The sequence below is a fragment of the Bactrocera dorsalis genome, chromosome 6, assembly GCF_023373825.1.
Source record: "Bactrocera dorsalis isolate Fly_Bdor chromosome 6, ASM2337382v1, whole genome shotgun sequence".
NCBI lineage: Eukaryota > Metazoa > Arthropoda > Insecta > Diptera > Tephritidae > Bactrocera > Bactrocera dorsalis.
Window position 1 is genome coordinate 18,362,820 of NC_064308.1, and position 13,630 is coordinate 18,376,449.

Consider the following 13,630-nt stretch of genomic DNA (forward strand, 5'->3'; position numbering starts at 1 on the left):
TCTGCGTAAAGTCCTGAATCCACGTCATTATGAAGATGCACTCTCATATTAGTTTTCAGGCGGAGTTTTTCAACTGTCGACCATAAGCGTGATGATTTAATGCACGCTTGAATTTCATCTGCTGGTGTCCCCCTCTGAATCACTGGGAGGGTTTGACGGAAATCACCAGTCAATAAAACTACCATGCCATTTTGGATATACCAGATTTTCGCTAACGAGGCATTTTCTAAGAAAAGCAGAGTAAGAATTAACATCAGCGAGTAAGATCTAAAATAATAAAATGACTGCTAACCACAAAAATTACGGATTACCTCAAAAATTTGAATAGTTTTATACTGCATGCAACGACAGAAGAAAATAACAATAAATATAGAAAAATTAATATTAAATATTATGTTAATACAACTTTAACAAATAATTTCGACCAAATTAGTTATCACAAAAACGGTAATCACGAACTTTTATTTAGATCATTAAAAGAGAAATAATTCTTTCATACATAACTTTTGTGTATCTTGAACGGTTTTCGCAGCGCAAGGAACGAAAGCCCTCAAAGATAAATAATTTCCCTCGTTTTTTACACATTTACCACTGTTTCTTCGCTCCTATTGTTCGCAGCGTAGTGCTATATAGCCTATAGCCTTCCTCAATAAATGGACTATCCAACACAAAAAGAATTATTCAATTCGAACTAGTAGTTTCGGAGATTAGCGCGTTCAAACAAACAAACTCTTCAGCTTTATAATATTAACGGGTGATTTTTTTGAGGTTAGGATTTTCATGCATTAGTATTTGACAGATCACGTGGGCTTTCAGACATGGTGTCAAAGAGAAAGATGCTCAGTATGCTTTGACATTTCATCATGAATAGACTTACTAACGAGCAACGCTTGCAAATCATTGAATTTTATTACCAAAATCAGTGTTCGGTTCGAAATGTGTTTCGCGCTTTTTTATCGACAAATTTTGTTCAGCGATGAGGCTCATTTCTGGTTGAATGGCTACGTAAATAAGCAAAATTGCCGCATTTGGGGTGAAGAGCAACCAGAAGCCGTTCAAGAACTGCCCATGCATCCCGAAAAATGCACTGTTTGGTGTGGTTTGTACGCTGGTGGAATCATTGGACCGTATTTTTTCAAAGATGCTGTTGGACGCAACGTTACGGTGAATGGCGATCGCTATCGTTCGATGCTAACAAACTTTTTGTTGCCAAAAATGGAAGAACTGAACTTGGTTGACATGTGGTTTCAACAAGATGGCGCTACATGCCACACAGCTCGCGATTCTATGGCCATTTTGAGGGAAAACTTCGGACAACAATTCATCTCAAGAAATGGACCCGTAAGTTGGCCACCAAGATCATGCGATTTAACGCCTTTAGACTATTTTTTGTGGGGCTACGTCAAGTCTAAAGTCTACAGAAATAAGCCAGCAACTATTCCAGCTTTGGAAGACAACATTTCCGAAGAAATTCGGGCTATTCCGGCCGAAATGCTCGAAAAAGTTGCCCAAAATTGGACTTTCCGAATGGACCACCTAAGACGCAGCCGCGGTCAACATTTAAATGAAATTATCTTCAAAAAGTAAATGTCATGAACCAATCTAACGTTTCAAATAAAGAACCGATGAGATTTTGCAAATTTTATGCGTTTTTTTTTAAAAAAAAGTTATCAAGCTCTTAAAAAATCAGCTTGTAGTATAGATGAAAAGAGAAAGTTATTGTCATGACCTGAAAATCACTTCACTGTATAGAAACTTCATTATAAATAAATCTAAAAAATTAGTTGATAAACACCTTTATCCCCAAGTATGAGCTCTTAATTGTAACGGGAAAGTCCTCCACCTAACGGTTTTCTGTTTTTGCTCTTATTATCAGATCGCAAATTTTTTATCTCACTTCTAACTACTTGAAAATAAGGCAACTTTCTTCTTATTTTCTTTGATTTTTATAACTCAATTAAAAAATACCGTGTTACCAACGCTCACAGTCTTATATGAAATTTTATTTTTCATCGAGTTAAGCGTTTTTGAAAGATTGAAAGATTGAAACAAACAAAATTTTAAACAATATTTACCCACCCTAATATATTGTATTTACAATATTTACAGAACAGTGGTCGATATTTCATATCATATAGCTTAGAACAACAAATTGAGACATACATAAAATACAGTTTTTATATGACGATATTAAAAAAAAAATTAGGAAGAGCTAAGTTCGAGTATAACCGAACATTTCTTGCACTTTCAACTTGCCAGGAGATACCTTCAAGTATATAAGGCTTGATAGGGGTCTAAGGCGAGTTTTTACCCGATTTTATTCATTATAAGCACAAATATGCACCGTTATAATAAAAGCATGCTGTCTCAATTTTATTAATATACTTTACATGTTGGTCGAAACATAGAAACATTAAAATAATGGCATGTACCGAATTTGGTTGAAATCGGTCAAGGAGGTCCCGAGATTCGTGCTTTCACCTAAAAGGCAACGGTGCCCGTCGTACAATTTTGACCTCGGCTCCATCAAAGCCATATAATTCCATTTTGGGTGTAAAATTTAATGGCTTCAGCGTATTTTATTAATGATTTATCGCAATTTTAGTAGTTTTTAACCGTACCGTTGTATGTGGAGTGAGCGGGGTTACCATCCGACTTCCCATTTTCACAGTGTCGGTAGGAGCTCTTAAAAAATTTGCGCTAAGCGAATTTAATTGTTGTAGGTTAAGTGGTTTAAGAGATATGTACATTAAACTTATCAGGGGGCGCCCATTTTTTCCAAAATTTTTAAAAACGGGAAAGTAATAAGAGTTTTATATCTTAATTTAGTGCTTAGTTACGGCAGTTTATAGGTTTTCGGTTAATGGCGTTTTGTGGGCGTGGCAGTGGTCCGATTACTCCCAATTATAAACTCCTACTTTTTTGCCAAGGAACGCGCATAGCAAGTTTCATCAAGATATATCAATTTTTACTCAAGTTATAGCTTGCACGGACGGACGGACAGACAGACAGTCGCCCGAATTTCAACTCACCTTGTCATCCTGATCATTTATATATACATACATACATGTACATATATGACCCTATATATCTACCTCCATAAGTTTTAGGTAACACATGCAACCGTTAGGTGAGCAAAACTATTATACTCTGTAGCAACATGTTGCAAGAGTATAAAACAAATATATATATATAAAATAATTAAATACTGTTAGGAGTTACGGTTAAGGGGGAGAAGAGTTAACTCATGCAAAAACGGGCATATTTTTGTGGCAACACAGCTAAAATCTGTTTACTGACATCATTGTACATTAAAGTATGGAATTCGAAAATTGTTATCAGCAATTATTCGAACATGTCCGGGAAAGAAGTAGGACTGCGATTTAAGAAATCAAATCCGAATGGACGAAAACACTACAGCTCTGATAGTTTTCGAATCAGTACCTGCCGCGGGAAGCAAAGGAAGAGGAAGACCTCCACTCCTTTGGAAGGACCAGGTGTAAAAGGACATGGCTTCGCTTGGAATATCCAATTGGCGCTACGTAGTGAAAAGAAGAAACGACTGGTGCGCTGTTGTTAAATCTATAGTCGCGTAAACGGTGTCTACGCCAATAAAGAAAAAGAAAACGGATCCATGACTATTTTGGGTTTGTGTGTTTAAAACAAAACATATTTACATATTTTTTAATTTGAATGGATAAATTGGTCGATTAAAGATTACTAGAGTAGACTAGAGCCATATTGTAGAATACATATAAATAATTGTTTTTTTAGTCTGGTATTTGGGATTAAACTTTTTAAGTTTAGTTTAAAACTACTATACCTGTACTTGTGAAATTTTGAACTCTATTTGTGTACGTAATTTACGAAATAACGCCGGAAAGTTATTTTGAAACTTGAGTAATAATTTTTATTCAACAATAACAAATTAGCAGATTTTTCAGAAAAAATCGCGTTTTTCTTTCAAAGTATTTTAAAAAAGTTAAAAATTGAAATGTCAAAAACTTTCTCGGCATTAGGTGAGAAAAACGTTTTAATGAATGAGCCCTGATCATTCAATATCAAGTGTTAATCCAATTATATTTTATAAGATTAAAGCCCACCATCAACAAACTGATTGCACCTTTTTAGTGTGGCTTTAGACCTGGAAAATCAACAACCGACCAGATATTCACCATGCGCCAAAAAACCATGGGAAGAGAATCGACACAAACCTCCTCTTCGTCGATTTCAAAGCTGCTTTTGACAAAGCGGGTGCCTTTATGCCGCTATGTCTGAATTTGGTATCCCCGCAAAACTAATACCGCTATGTAAGCTGACGTTGAGCAATATCAAAAGCTCCGTCAGGATCGGGAAGGACCTTCTCGAGCCGTTCGATACGAAACGAGGTTTCAGACAAGGCGACTCTCTTTCGTGTGACCTCTTCAATCTGCTCTTGGAGAAAATAATTCGAGCTGCAGGACTTAATAGAGCAGGTAGTGTAGTACCCGCCGGGGGAAGCAGATGAATAGGAAGTTCTTCATTCCGTTGGAGAGATCAGGTGGAGAAGGATCTGGCTGCACTTGGTATCTCGAATTGGCGTCAAATTGCTAAAAGAAGAAACAATTGGGGCGCTGTTGTTAACTCAACTGTAATCGCGTAAGCGATGCCTATGCCATTGAAGAAGAAAAAGAGTGCAAGAGACAAGATAATATGGCCCATGTACACCCGTACATCTTTTTACGTGCGTAAAGGGCAGTATTGGTCTTTATTTTGCTGTCTAATTTTAATCCGATGTACATGATGGGCTTGCTGTTACTTCGATATGTTAGTAGATTTTGGGATATGACATTTCACTTCAAGGAAGGCGGTGCCTCGCCTATTTACCAATTTGTCCATCAATTCCCAAACAGAACATCCATACCATCTTTATTTTATTTAGTACATAAGTTATTATATTGGCAGTGGTTTTCACTACTTTTTCGGGAACACATCTTTTTCTTCTTTACTGGCGTAGCTCGGGTACACATAGAGAATATAAAGACAAAAATTGGTAAATTTAAGCTTTCATTTTCAGCACAGTATCAATTGATCTAAAAGACATCGTATCGACTGTTCCGAAATTTCGCCAATATCATCATTTTATTTGAATTTCAAGTACCAAACTTTACTTTTTATGTGGTACAGCAAAATATAAAATTTAGTTACACGATAGTGAAATTTTTCTCCTCAATTCAATACAGAAAAAAGTTACCAATTATTGAAACCAAATGTCGGCGAAATCACGAGCTTCAATTTTCGGCATCCAATAGTCGGTTATCATGGCGCGATAATAGTCGCCATTTACGGTTACGTTTTCACATACATAATTATTGATGAAATATGGACCATGGATCCACCGGCCCAAAAACCAGACCACCTACAGGTTGCTCTTTGTCCCAAGTGCGGTAAATTTTGCTTATTTACATACCCACTGAGCATGAAATGGGCCTTATCGCTGAACGAAATTTGGGAGCAAGAGCTTATAGGGCAAAGCGATGTTGCTTGGGAAGGTCGAGGGGCTTCAGTTTGTAAACAAACCGTATTTTGTTCGCTTTCAATTTAAGATCCATACTGAGTGATTTGTAAACATTGTTAAGGCGTAGGTCTTTCCATGATGAAATGTCAAACAATACTGAACAAAAATGAGATGACAGTTTGTCGCGAGTCACACGTGATCTGTCAAATAAAGGCTAATGAAAAAAATACCCTTATATTGATTATTGATTGTTACAGTAACACAAAATTTAAATATCGCTTGATTGTTTATTTTGAATTTCAATTATCATTTACGTTTCACTTGGACCGCAATGCAAATTTCTATCAAACCTCTGAGATTCAAAGTCCGATTTAACAGCCTTACAAACACTTGTCTGTATGTAAAATATTGTTTTTAATCCAACAGGTTTTTGCTCACTTGCTTAGAAAGATGGTAAGCAAGCAAAATATACCATACATAAAGGGTTTGTCCGGAAAGTAATACGACTGAGTCGATTAAAAAAAATTTATTAAAACAATCGTTACAATTCTTTAAAGACACGGAGAGCATTCTCTGGAATAGCCTTGAGAGCCGAGGTGCATGCTGCTCGGATCCCTTCTACTTGCCTTACATCGGCCTTTTCAGGTGAGGAAACAAAAAAAGTCCGTTGGGCCACATCTGGACTGTAGGGTGGCTGTGGAAGCGTTGGGATGCCGACTTTGGTTAGATAGCTGTTCACAAGAAAGGCTAAGGTTAGATAACTGTTCCAATCGGCTGCGATGTCGGACTCGATTGCGTCTTCGTTTGCTTTAACGGTTTGATCAGGAGGAACAAATTCATGGTGGACGATGTCTTTGATGTCAAAAAAGACAATAAGCATCATTTTCACCTTGGATTTGTTCACTCTTTCGGTATTCCGGCCCTCCAAAAAGATCTGGTGCCACCGAAACACACCACTTCTTGCTAAAGCAACATCTGGGTAAGCGTGCTTAGTCCTATTTCTTACCGGACAAGCCCTGTACATACGTAAGCCCAATGTACACTTTGAAAAATCTCAAATCGTTGACATTTTGTTTACTTTCACTTGTTATTTGAAGCTATATATTTTCTCAATCTTTTTACTGCCAACTAAAAAAAAAAACATTAGAACGAGCAAGACTTCAGTTTGTTAGTGATTTACAAATAAATAATGGAAGCATTTAATTTATTACCCTTTGCTAATGTTAAAATTTGAATTGAGAATTCTCAGCTGCAATTAAGTAATTTCAAGTCATTGATAAGTTTTAGGCATTTGGTCCGTATTTCATTACTTCTGAAATTGCTATCGTACTAAAATGTTTATTGGGTGAGTGTATACATTCAAACATTTATTGAAAAAAAGCTCAAAGCGGTCTGAATAGGATAGACGCTAAAATTTGCCTGTAAAACAGAGTGAATCTTGTAGACGCCAAGTGTCTGAAATAGTAAGTAACCACTGGGTTAAGTGGTTCAAGGTAGTGTCAATAACTTTCTGATATTTTTTTAGATGACCCGCCCACAAATATGCACCAGTGTACATGTGCGGTTTTAATCTGTATCGCAAACAATTAATCTGCATTAAAAACAATTAATAGGTAAGATCTTAAAATATCAATTGTAAATAGTTAAAGGATAGATTTGAAGAAAAGCGATAACAAACCTGATGAAGAGTGCGATATTGTTTAATATTTATGTAGATACGCGAAGGAAAATCAGTTAAATTGTTTAATATCGTAAGAAAACGGAAAAGCAAGCCGAATGATTGAGAATTTTAATACCAATAAAAAGGAAAACAATTTTTATTACTTTTTGTGAATAAAAATATAATATATATATTGATTTAATTAATATATAGAGTACGATCAAAGTTTGAACTGGTTTACGGTATTTCTCATGAACATTCCTTCGATATATACTCGTATACACATATGTATGCACACTTATTTTTCTTGTCAAGTGTTTCTGTACATCTACTATATAACAACAATGAAAAGAGAAAGTTATTGTCGTGACCTGAAAATCACTTCACTGTATAGAAACTTCATCTATACTAATATTATAAAGCTGAAGAGTTTGTTTGTTTGAACGCGCTAATCTCCGAAACTACTGGTTCGAATTGAATAATTCTTTTTGTGTTGGATAGTCCATTTATCGAGGAAGGCTATAGGCTATATAGCACTACGCTGCGAACAATAGGAGCAAGAAACAGTGGTAAATGTGTAAAAAACGAGGGAAATTATTTATCTTTGAGGGCTTCCGTTCCTTGCGCTGCGAAAACGGTTCAAGATACACAAAAGTTATGTATGAAAGAATTATTTCTCTTTTAATGATCTAAGTAAAAGTCCATGATTACCGTTTTTGTGATAACTAATTTGGTCGAAATTATTTGTTAGAGTTGTATTAACATAATATTTAATATTAATGTTTCTATATTTATTGTTATTTTCTTCTGTCGTTGCATGCAGTATAAAACTATTCAAATTTTTGAGGTAATCCGTAATTTTTGTGGTTAGCAATCATTTTATTATTTTAGATCTTACTCGCTAATGTTAATTCTTACTCTGCTTTTCTTAGAAAATGCCTCGTTAGCGAAAATCTGGTATATCCAAAATGGCATGGTAGTTTTATTGACTGGTGATTTCCGTCAAACCCTCCCAGTAATTCAGAGGGGGACACCAGCAGATGAAATTCAAGCGTGCATTAAATCATCACGCTTATGGTCGACAGTTGAAAAACTCCGCCTGAAAACTAATATGAGAGTGCATCTTCATAATGACGTGGATTCAGGACTTTACGCAGAAATGTTGTTGAAAATTGGTGATGGTTGTTTAGCTGTTGACGTTGAAGGCTATATATTACTGTCAAGAGAATTTTGTAATTTAGTAGAAAGTGATGTGGATTTCATTGCTAATGTTTTTCCGGAATTGCAACAAAATTTGTGTAGTGATCAGTAATTGCGTGCAAGAGCAATATTTGCACCAAGAAGTGAAATTGTTAATAGGATCAGCACTGATATTTTAAACGAGGTTCAAGGAAAAATGAAGGAATATTTGTCAATGGATACAATTATATATACGGAACTAAGTACTTCATATCCTGTGGAGTGCTACTATTTTAACAGGTGTCGGTAAGGGAAATATTGTTATAATACTTCGGATACCAATTATTCCCACTGACTTTCCATTCAAATTTAAATGGTTCAGTTTCCTGCAAAGCTTAGCTTTGCTGTTACTATAAACAAGGCACAAGGACAAACATTACTGGTAGCAGGAGTGCATGCATCTCTCATGGTCAACTTTATGTAGTGTTCACGTGTATATAATGCCCAGAATTCACACATATATGTATTATTTTTTTAAATTGTTAGAATTCAGAATTATTGATTTTTGTTACGGTGAAATATATTTTAACATTAGTTGTTGCATTTCAATACGCATATTTTAAGGTGTTGAATCTTCATTGTCTGTAGGAATTTTTAAAAATTGTTGATCTCAGCCAAGCAATAAAATTTAGTTATCATTTTGACTCATTTCTATTATTATACCCTTACCCTTTATCTCTCATACTTATGTAATGGCTCTACTGCGGGCGAAGCCGCGGGTAAAAAGCTAGTTATAAATAAATCTGTAAATTTGTTTTGAAATACACTCTTCTATTTTTAATTCTCAACAGAACTTTCCAAATCATTTAGAGAGTTGAAAACATTATTCAGTACGTTACTCTCTATCTCTACAAAAGTTCTGATTAAGTTGTTGGATGAAGCAACTTGCCTTATTGCAGATAATGCCTAATCAGTATCAGTGTCGTTTTCATCGTTATCTGAATATGTACTTTATGTTGAAGTAGATGTAAATATTGTTATTTATTTCATTTGAAAAAATATTTACCCACACTAATATATGTGTAACCAGCATAAAAATTTACAGAACAGTGGCCGATATTTCATATCATATAGATCAGATAGTTTGTTGTTGTAGAGTTGAAAACATTATTCAGTACGTTACTCTCTATCTCTACAAAGGTTCTGATTAAGTTGTTGGATGAAGCAACTTGCCTTATTGCAGATAATGCCTCATCAGTATCAGTGTCGTTTTCATCGTTATCTGAATATGTACTTTATGTTGAAGTAGATGTAAATATTGTTATTTATTTCATTTAAAAAAATATTTACCCACACTAATATATGTGTAACCAGCATAAAAATTTACAGAACAGTGGCCGATATTTCATATCATATAGCTCAGGTAGTTTGTAAAACAACAAATTGTCACATAAAGTTCTTATAAGACGATATTAAAAAACAAAGTAAGGAAGAGCTAAGTTCGGGTATAACCGAACATTTCTTGTTTTTGCAACTTGCATGGATTTAAGCCAGGAAGTACCTTCAGGTATATAAGGCTTGTTAGGCGTCTAAGGTGAGGTTTTACCCGATCTTATTCAGTATAAGCACAAATATGCATCGTTATAAGAAAAGCGTGCTCTCTCAATTTCATTAATATACTTTACATATTGATCGATACATAGGAATATTAAAATAATGGCATGTACCGAATTTGGTTGAAATGGGTCAAGGAGGTACTGAGATTCGTGCTTTCACCTAACAGGTAACGGTGCAACGCCCATCGTCCAAATTTGACCCCGGCATATAGACATATATTATACATAATTTTTTTTTAATCCAGTAATTGGGATTAATTTTTTTTTGTCTAATAATTTTTTTTGCTTAGTTTAAACCTACTATACCGATACTTTTGAAATTTTGAGCTCTATTTGTGTATGTAATTTAGGAGGTAACGCCGGAAAGTTATTTTGACACTAGAGTAATAATTTTTATTTAACAATAACAAATTGGCAGATTCTTTAGAAAAATCGTGTTTTTTTTCAAAATATCCTAAAAAAGTTAAAAATTCAAATATCAAAAACTTCTTCGATAAAAAAAAAGAGAACGAAATGAGTGAGTGCGAAGAGATTGATAAGCTCACCGACAGGTATAATGCTCGAAAATTCTAGCAAAAGATGCGGCGACTAACAGAAGGGATCAAGACCAGGGAATACTCTTGTAGAACCCCCAGAGGTGTTCTGGTAACCGATGCTCAGAGCATACGAAGGCGAACCCGATGAAGCAGACATTCCATTGCCCGTTCCCCGTCTGAAGAACAACAAAGTGTAGGGAACCGATGGACTGCTGGAGCCAGCTGTACACTCTTATAGAAGATTGTACTTCATCGATTAAGTTCTGAAGGTCGGGTAATTGCAATTCGAACTTATTCATACCCGGGCAATGGAACGTCTGCTCCATCGTCATCGATTGGGGAATCGGGTTCGCCTTCTCCTGGCGTTGTGCGTTCATCGCCATTCAGCAGACTGGTGAAGTGTTCCCTCCATAATTAAAGTATGCTCTGGGCATCGGTGACAAGATCACCTTTGGGGGTTCTATAAGAGTATGCTCCAGTCTTGAAACCTTCTGTAAGCCGCCGCATTATTTTGTAGAACTTTCGAGCATTATCCCTGTCGGCCAGCTTATCAAGCTCTTCGTACTTACGCATTTCGGCCTCTCTCTTTTTTGTCTGCAAATGCGTCTCGCTTCTCTCTTCAAATTCCGATATCTATCCCATCACACACGTACTGTGGTCGATTGTAACATTACGAGGTAAGCAGTCTACTTTCTCTCCGCTGCGACACGGCACTCCTCATCGTACCCGCTGTGCTTTTGCAATTTCCGAAAACCAATGGTTTCGGTTGCAGCTATATGTAAGGGGCTTGAAATTTCGTCCCGGAGTTCCCTTATACCAAGTCGTTGACGGGTGCTCTCAGAGAGAAGGAGTAGGAGAAAATCGTTCGGCAGTCAGCTGTGATTGCAGCTTCTCGCCGTTGAGCCTTCCTTGTGTTTTTTGACGAGCGTTTTTGTCTGTACAAAGGCGGGTGAGTATCTTGGCTGCAACAAGATAGTGGTCCGAGTTGATGTTAGGATCTTCAAGGTAACGCACATCTAAAACACTAGATACGTATCTTCCTTTTATCACAACATGATCGACCTGGAGGATGGAGTCATGTGCAGAAGTTCACGCAAGTGAGGAAAGTTCTCTGATCGCCATTCACTTGGGAGTGGCCAGAAACGATTCTTTTACATATGACTCAAGCAGCTCACGACTTCCGGTCTTTGACCAAGTATCCTCTGGGTAGCCTAAGAACATCCGTTTGAAGGCGAGCTAAAGTCAGAAGGAGAAACAGCCCCTGCATAGGGTTTTGCGCTGGGTTTGGGACCCGCCACGTAAAAAAACACTCCCAATGAAAAAACAACAACACCCTTTTGATGACGACCATGGCAAACGAATTAAGGACTATGATTTGAGGGCATGCACCTGGAATGTCCGGTCCTTTAATTGAGAAGGTGCCGCTGCCCAGCCGGTTGATTTCCTCGTGAAAATAAAGGCTGACATCACCGCCGTCCAAGAAATGCGATGGACGGGACAAGGGCAGATACGAGTAGGTCCTTGTGGCATTTACTACAGCGGCCATATAAAGGAGCGCAAGTTTGGTGTTGGATTCGTGGTGGGAGAGAGACTCCGTCGCCGAGTACTGTCATTCATTCCGGTGAATGAACGTCTAGCCACAATCCGCATCAAAGCGAGGTTTTTCAACATATCGCTGATTTGCGCCCACGCCCCGACGGAAGAGAAGGACGATGTGACCAAAGATGCCTTTTATGAGTGCTTGGAGCGCACTTATGAGAGATACTCCGCCACGATGTCAAAATCGTGCTTGGCGACTTTAAAGCCAGGGTGGGCAAAGAAGGTATCTTTGGTACTACGGTCGGTGTATTCAGCATCCACGACGAAACATCCCCAAATGGGTTGAGGCTGATCGACTTCGCCGGGGCCCGAAATATGGTTATCTAGATCTACTAGATCTACTAGATTCCAGCATAGGAAGATTCATCAAACAACCTGGCTGTCTACCCCGTTACGAGCGACCACAACACGTGCGAGATGGGATTGATACCGAAAGTTAAAGAGGGAAGCGAGACGCATCTGCAGACAGGAAAAGAAAAAGGCCGAAATGCGTGAGTACGAAGAGCTTGATAAGTTGACCGACAAGGGTTATGCTCGAAAATTCTACGAAAAAATGCGGCGGCTTACAGAAGGTTTCAAGACTGGAGCATACTCTTATAGAACCCCCAAGGTGATCTAGTCACCGATGCCCAGAGCATACTTTAATTATGGAGGGAACATTTCACCAGTCTGCTGAATGGCGATGAACGCACAACACCAGGAGAAGGCGAACCCGATTCCCCAATCGATGACGATGGAGCAGACGTTCCATTACCCGACCATGAAGAAGTTCGAATAGCAATTGCCCGCCTGAAGAACAACATTCAAACACGGCGGCGAAAAACTGATAAGGAGCCTGCATCCGCTTCTTTGTAAAATATGGTCGGACGAAAACATGCCCAACGATTGGAATTTAGGTGTGTTATGCCCAATCCACAAAAAGGGAGACCCCACAATCTGCGCCAACTACCTTAAGATAAGCCTCCTCAACATCGCATACATATAAGATTTTATCGAGCGTATTGTGTGAAAGATTAAAGCCCACCGTCAACAAACTGATTGGACCTTATCAGTGTGGCTTTAGACCTGGTAAATCAACAATCGACCAGATATTCACCATGCGCCAAATCTTGGAAAAGACCCGTGAAAGGAGAATCGACAAACACCACTGCTTCGTCGATTTCAAAGCTGCTTTCGACAGCACGAAAAGAAGCTGCTTTTATGCCACGATGTCTGAATTTGGAATCCCCGCAAAACTAATACGGCTGTGTAAACTGACGTTGAGCAACACAAAAAGCTCCGTCAGGATCGGGAAAGACCTCTCCGAGCCGTTCGATACCAAACGAGGTTTCAGACAAGGAGACTCCCTACGGTGCGACTTTTTCAATCTGCTACTGGAGAAAATAGTTCGAGCTGCAGAACTTAATCGAGCAGGTACAATCTTTTATAAGAGTGTACAGCTGCTGGCGTATGCCGATGATATTGATATCATTGGCCTCAACACCCGCGCCGTTAGTTCTGCTTTCTCCAGACTGAACAACGAAGCACCGCAAATGGGTCAGGC

The 13,630-nt window shown here is 37.8% G+C and overlaps 1 protein-coding gene across 12 annotated transcripts in view; it reads left to right on the top strand.

Moving 5' to 3' along the window:
• LOC105222679 (hypothetical protein) overlaps positions 1-13,630 on the top strand; it is a 58,686-nt gene that overhangs the window by 29,182 nt on the left and 15,874 nt on the right. For 3 of the 12 annotated variants that reach the window (XM_049460288.1, XM_049460287.1, XM_049460289.1), the window contains exons 1-2: positions 3,937-6,960; positions 7,023-7,110. The exons of 3 other annotated variants lie outside the window; for them this stretch is intronic. The gene's annotated coding sequence lies outside the window, so the exon portion shown is untranslated. 6 more of the 12 variants (XM_049460295.1, XM_049460297.1, XM_049460291.1 and 3 more) reach the window with 5 other exon arrangements.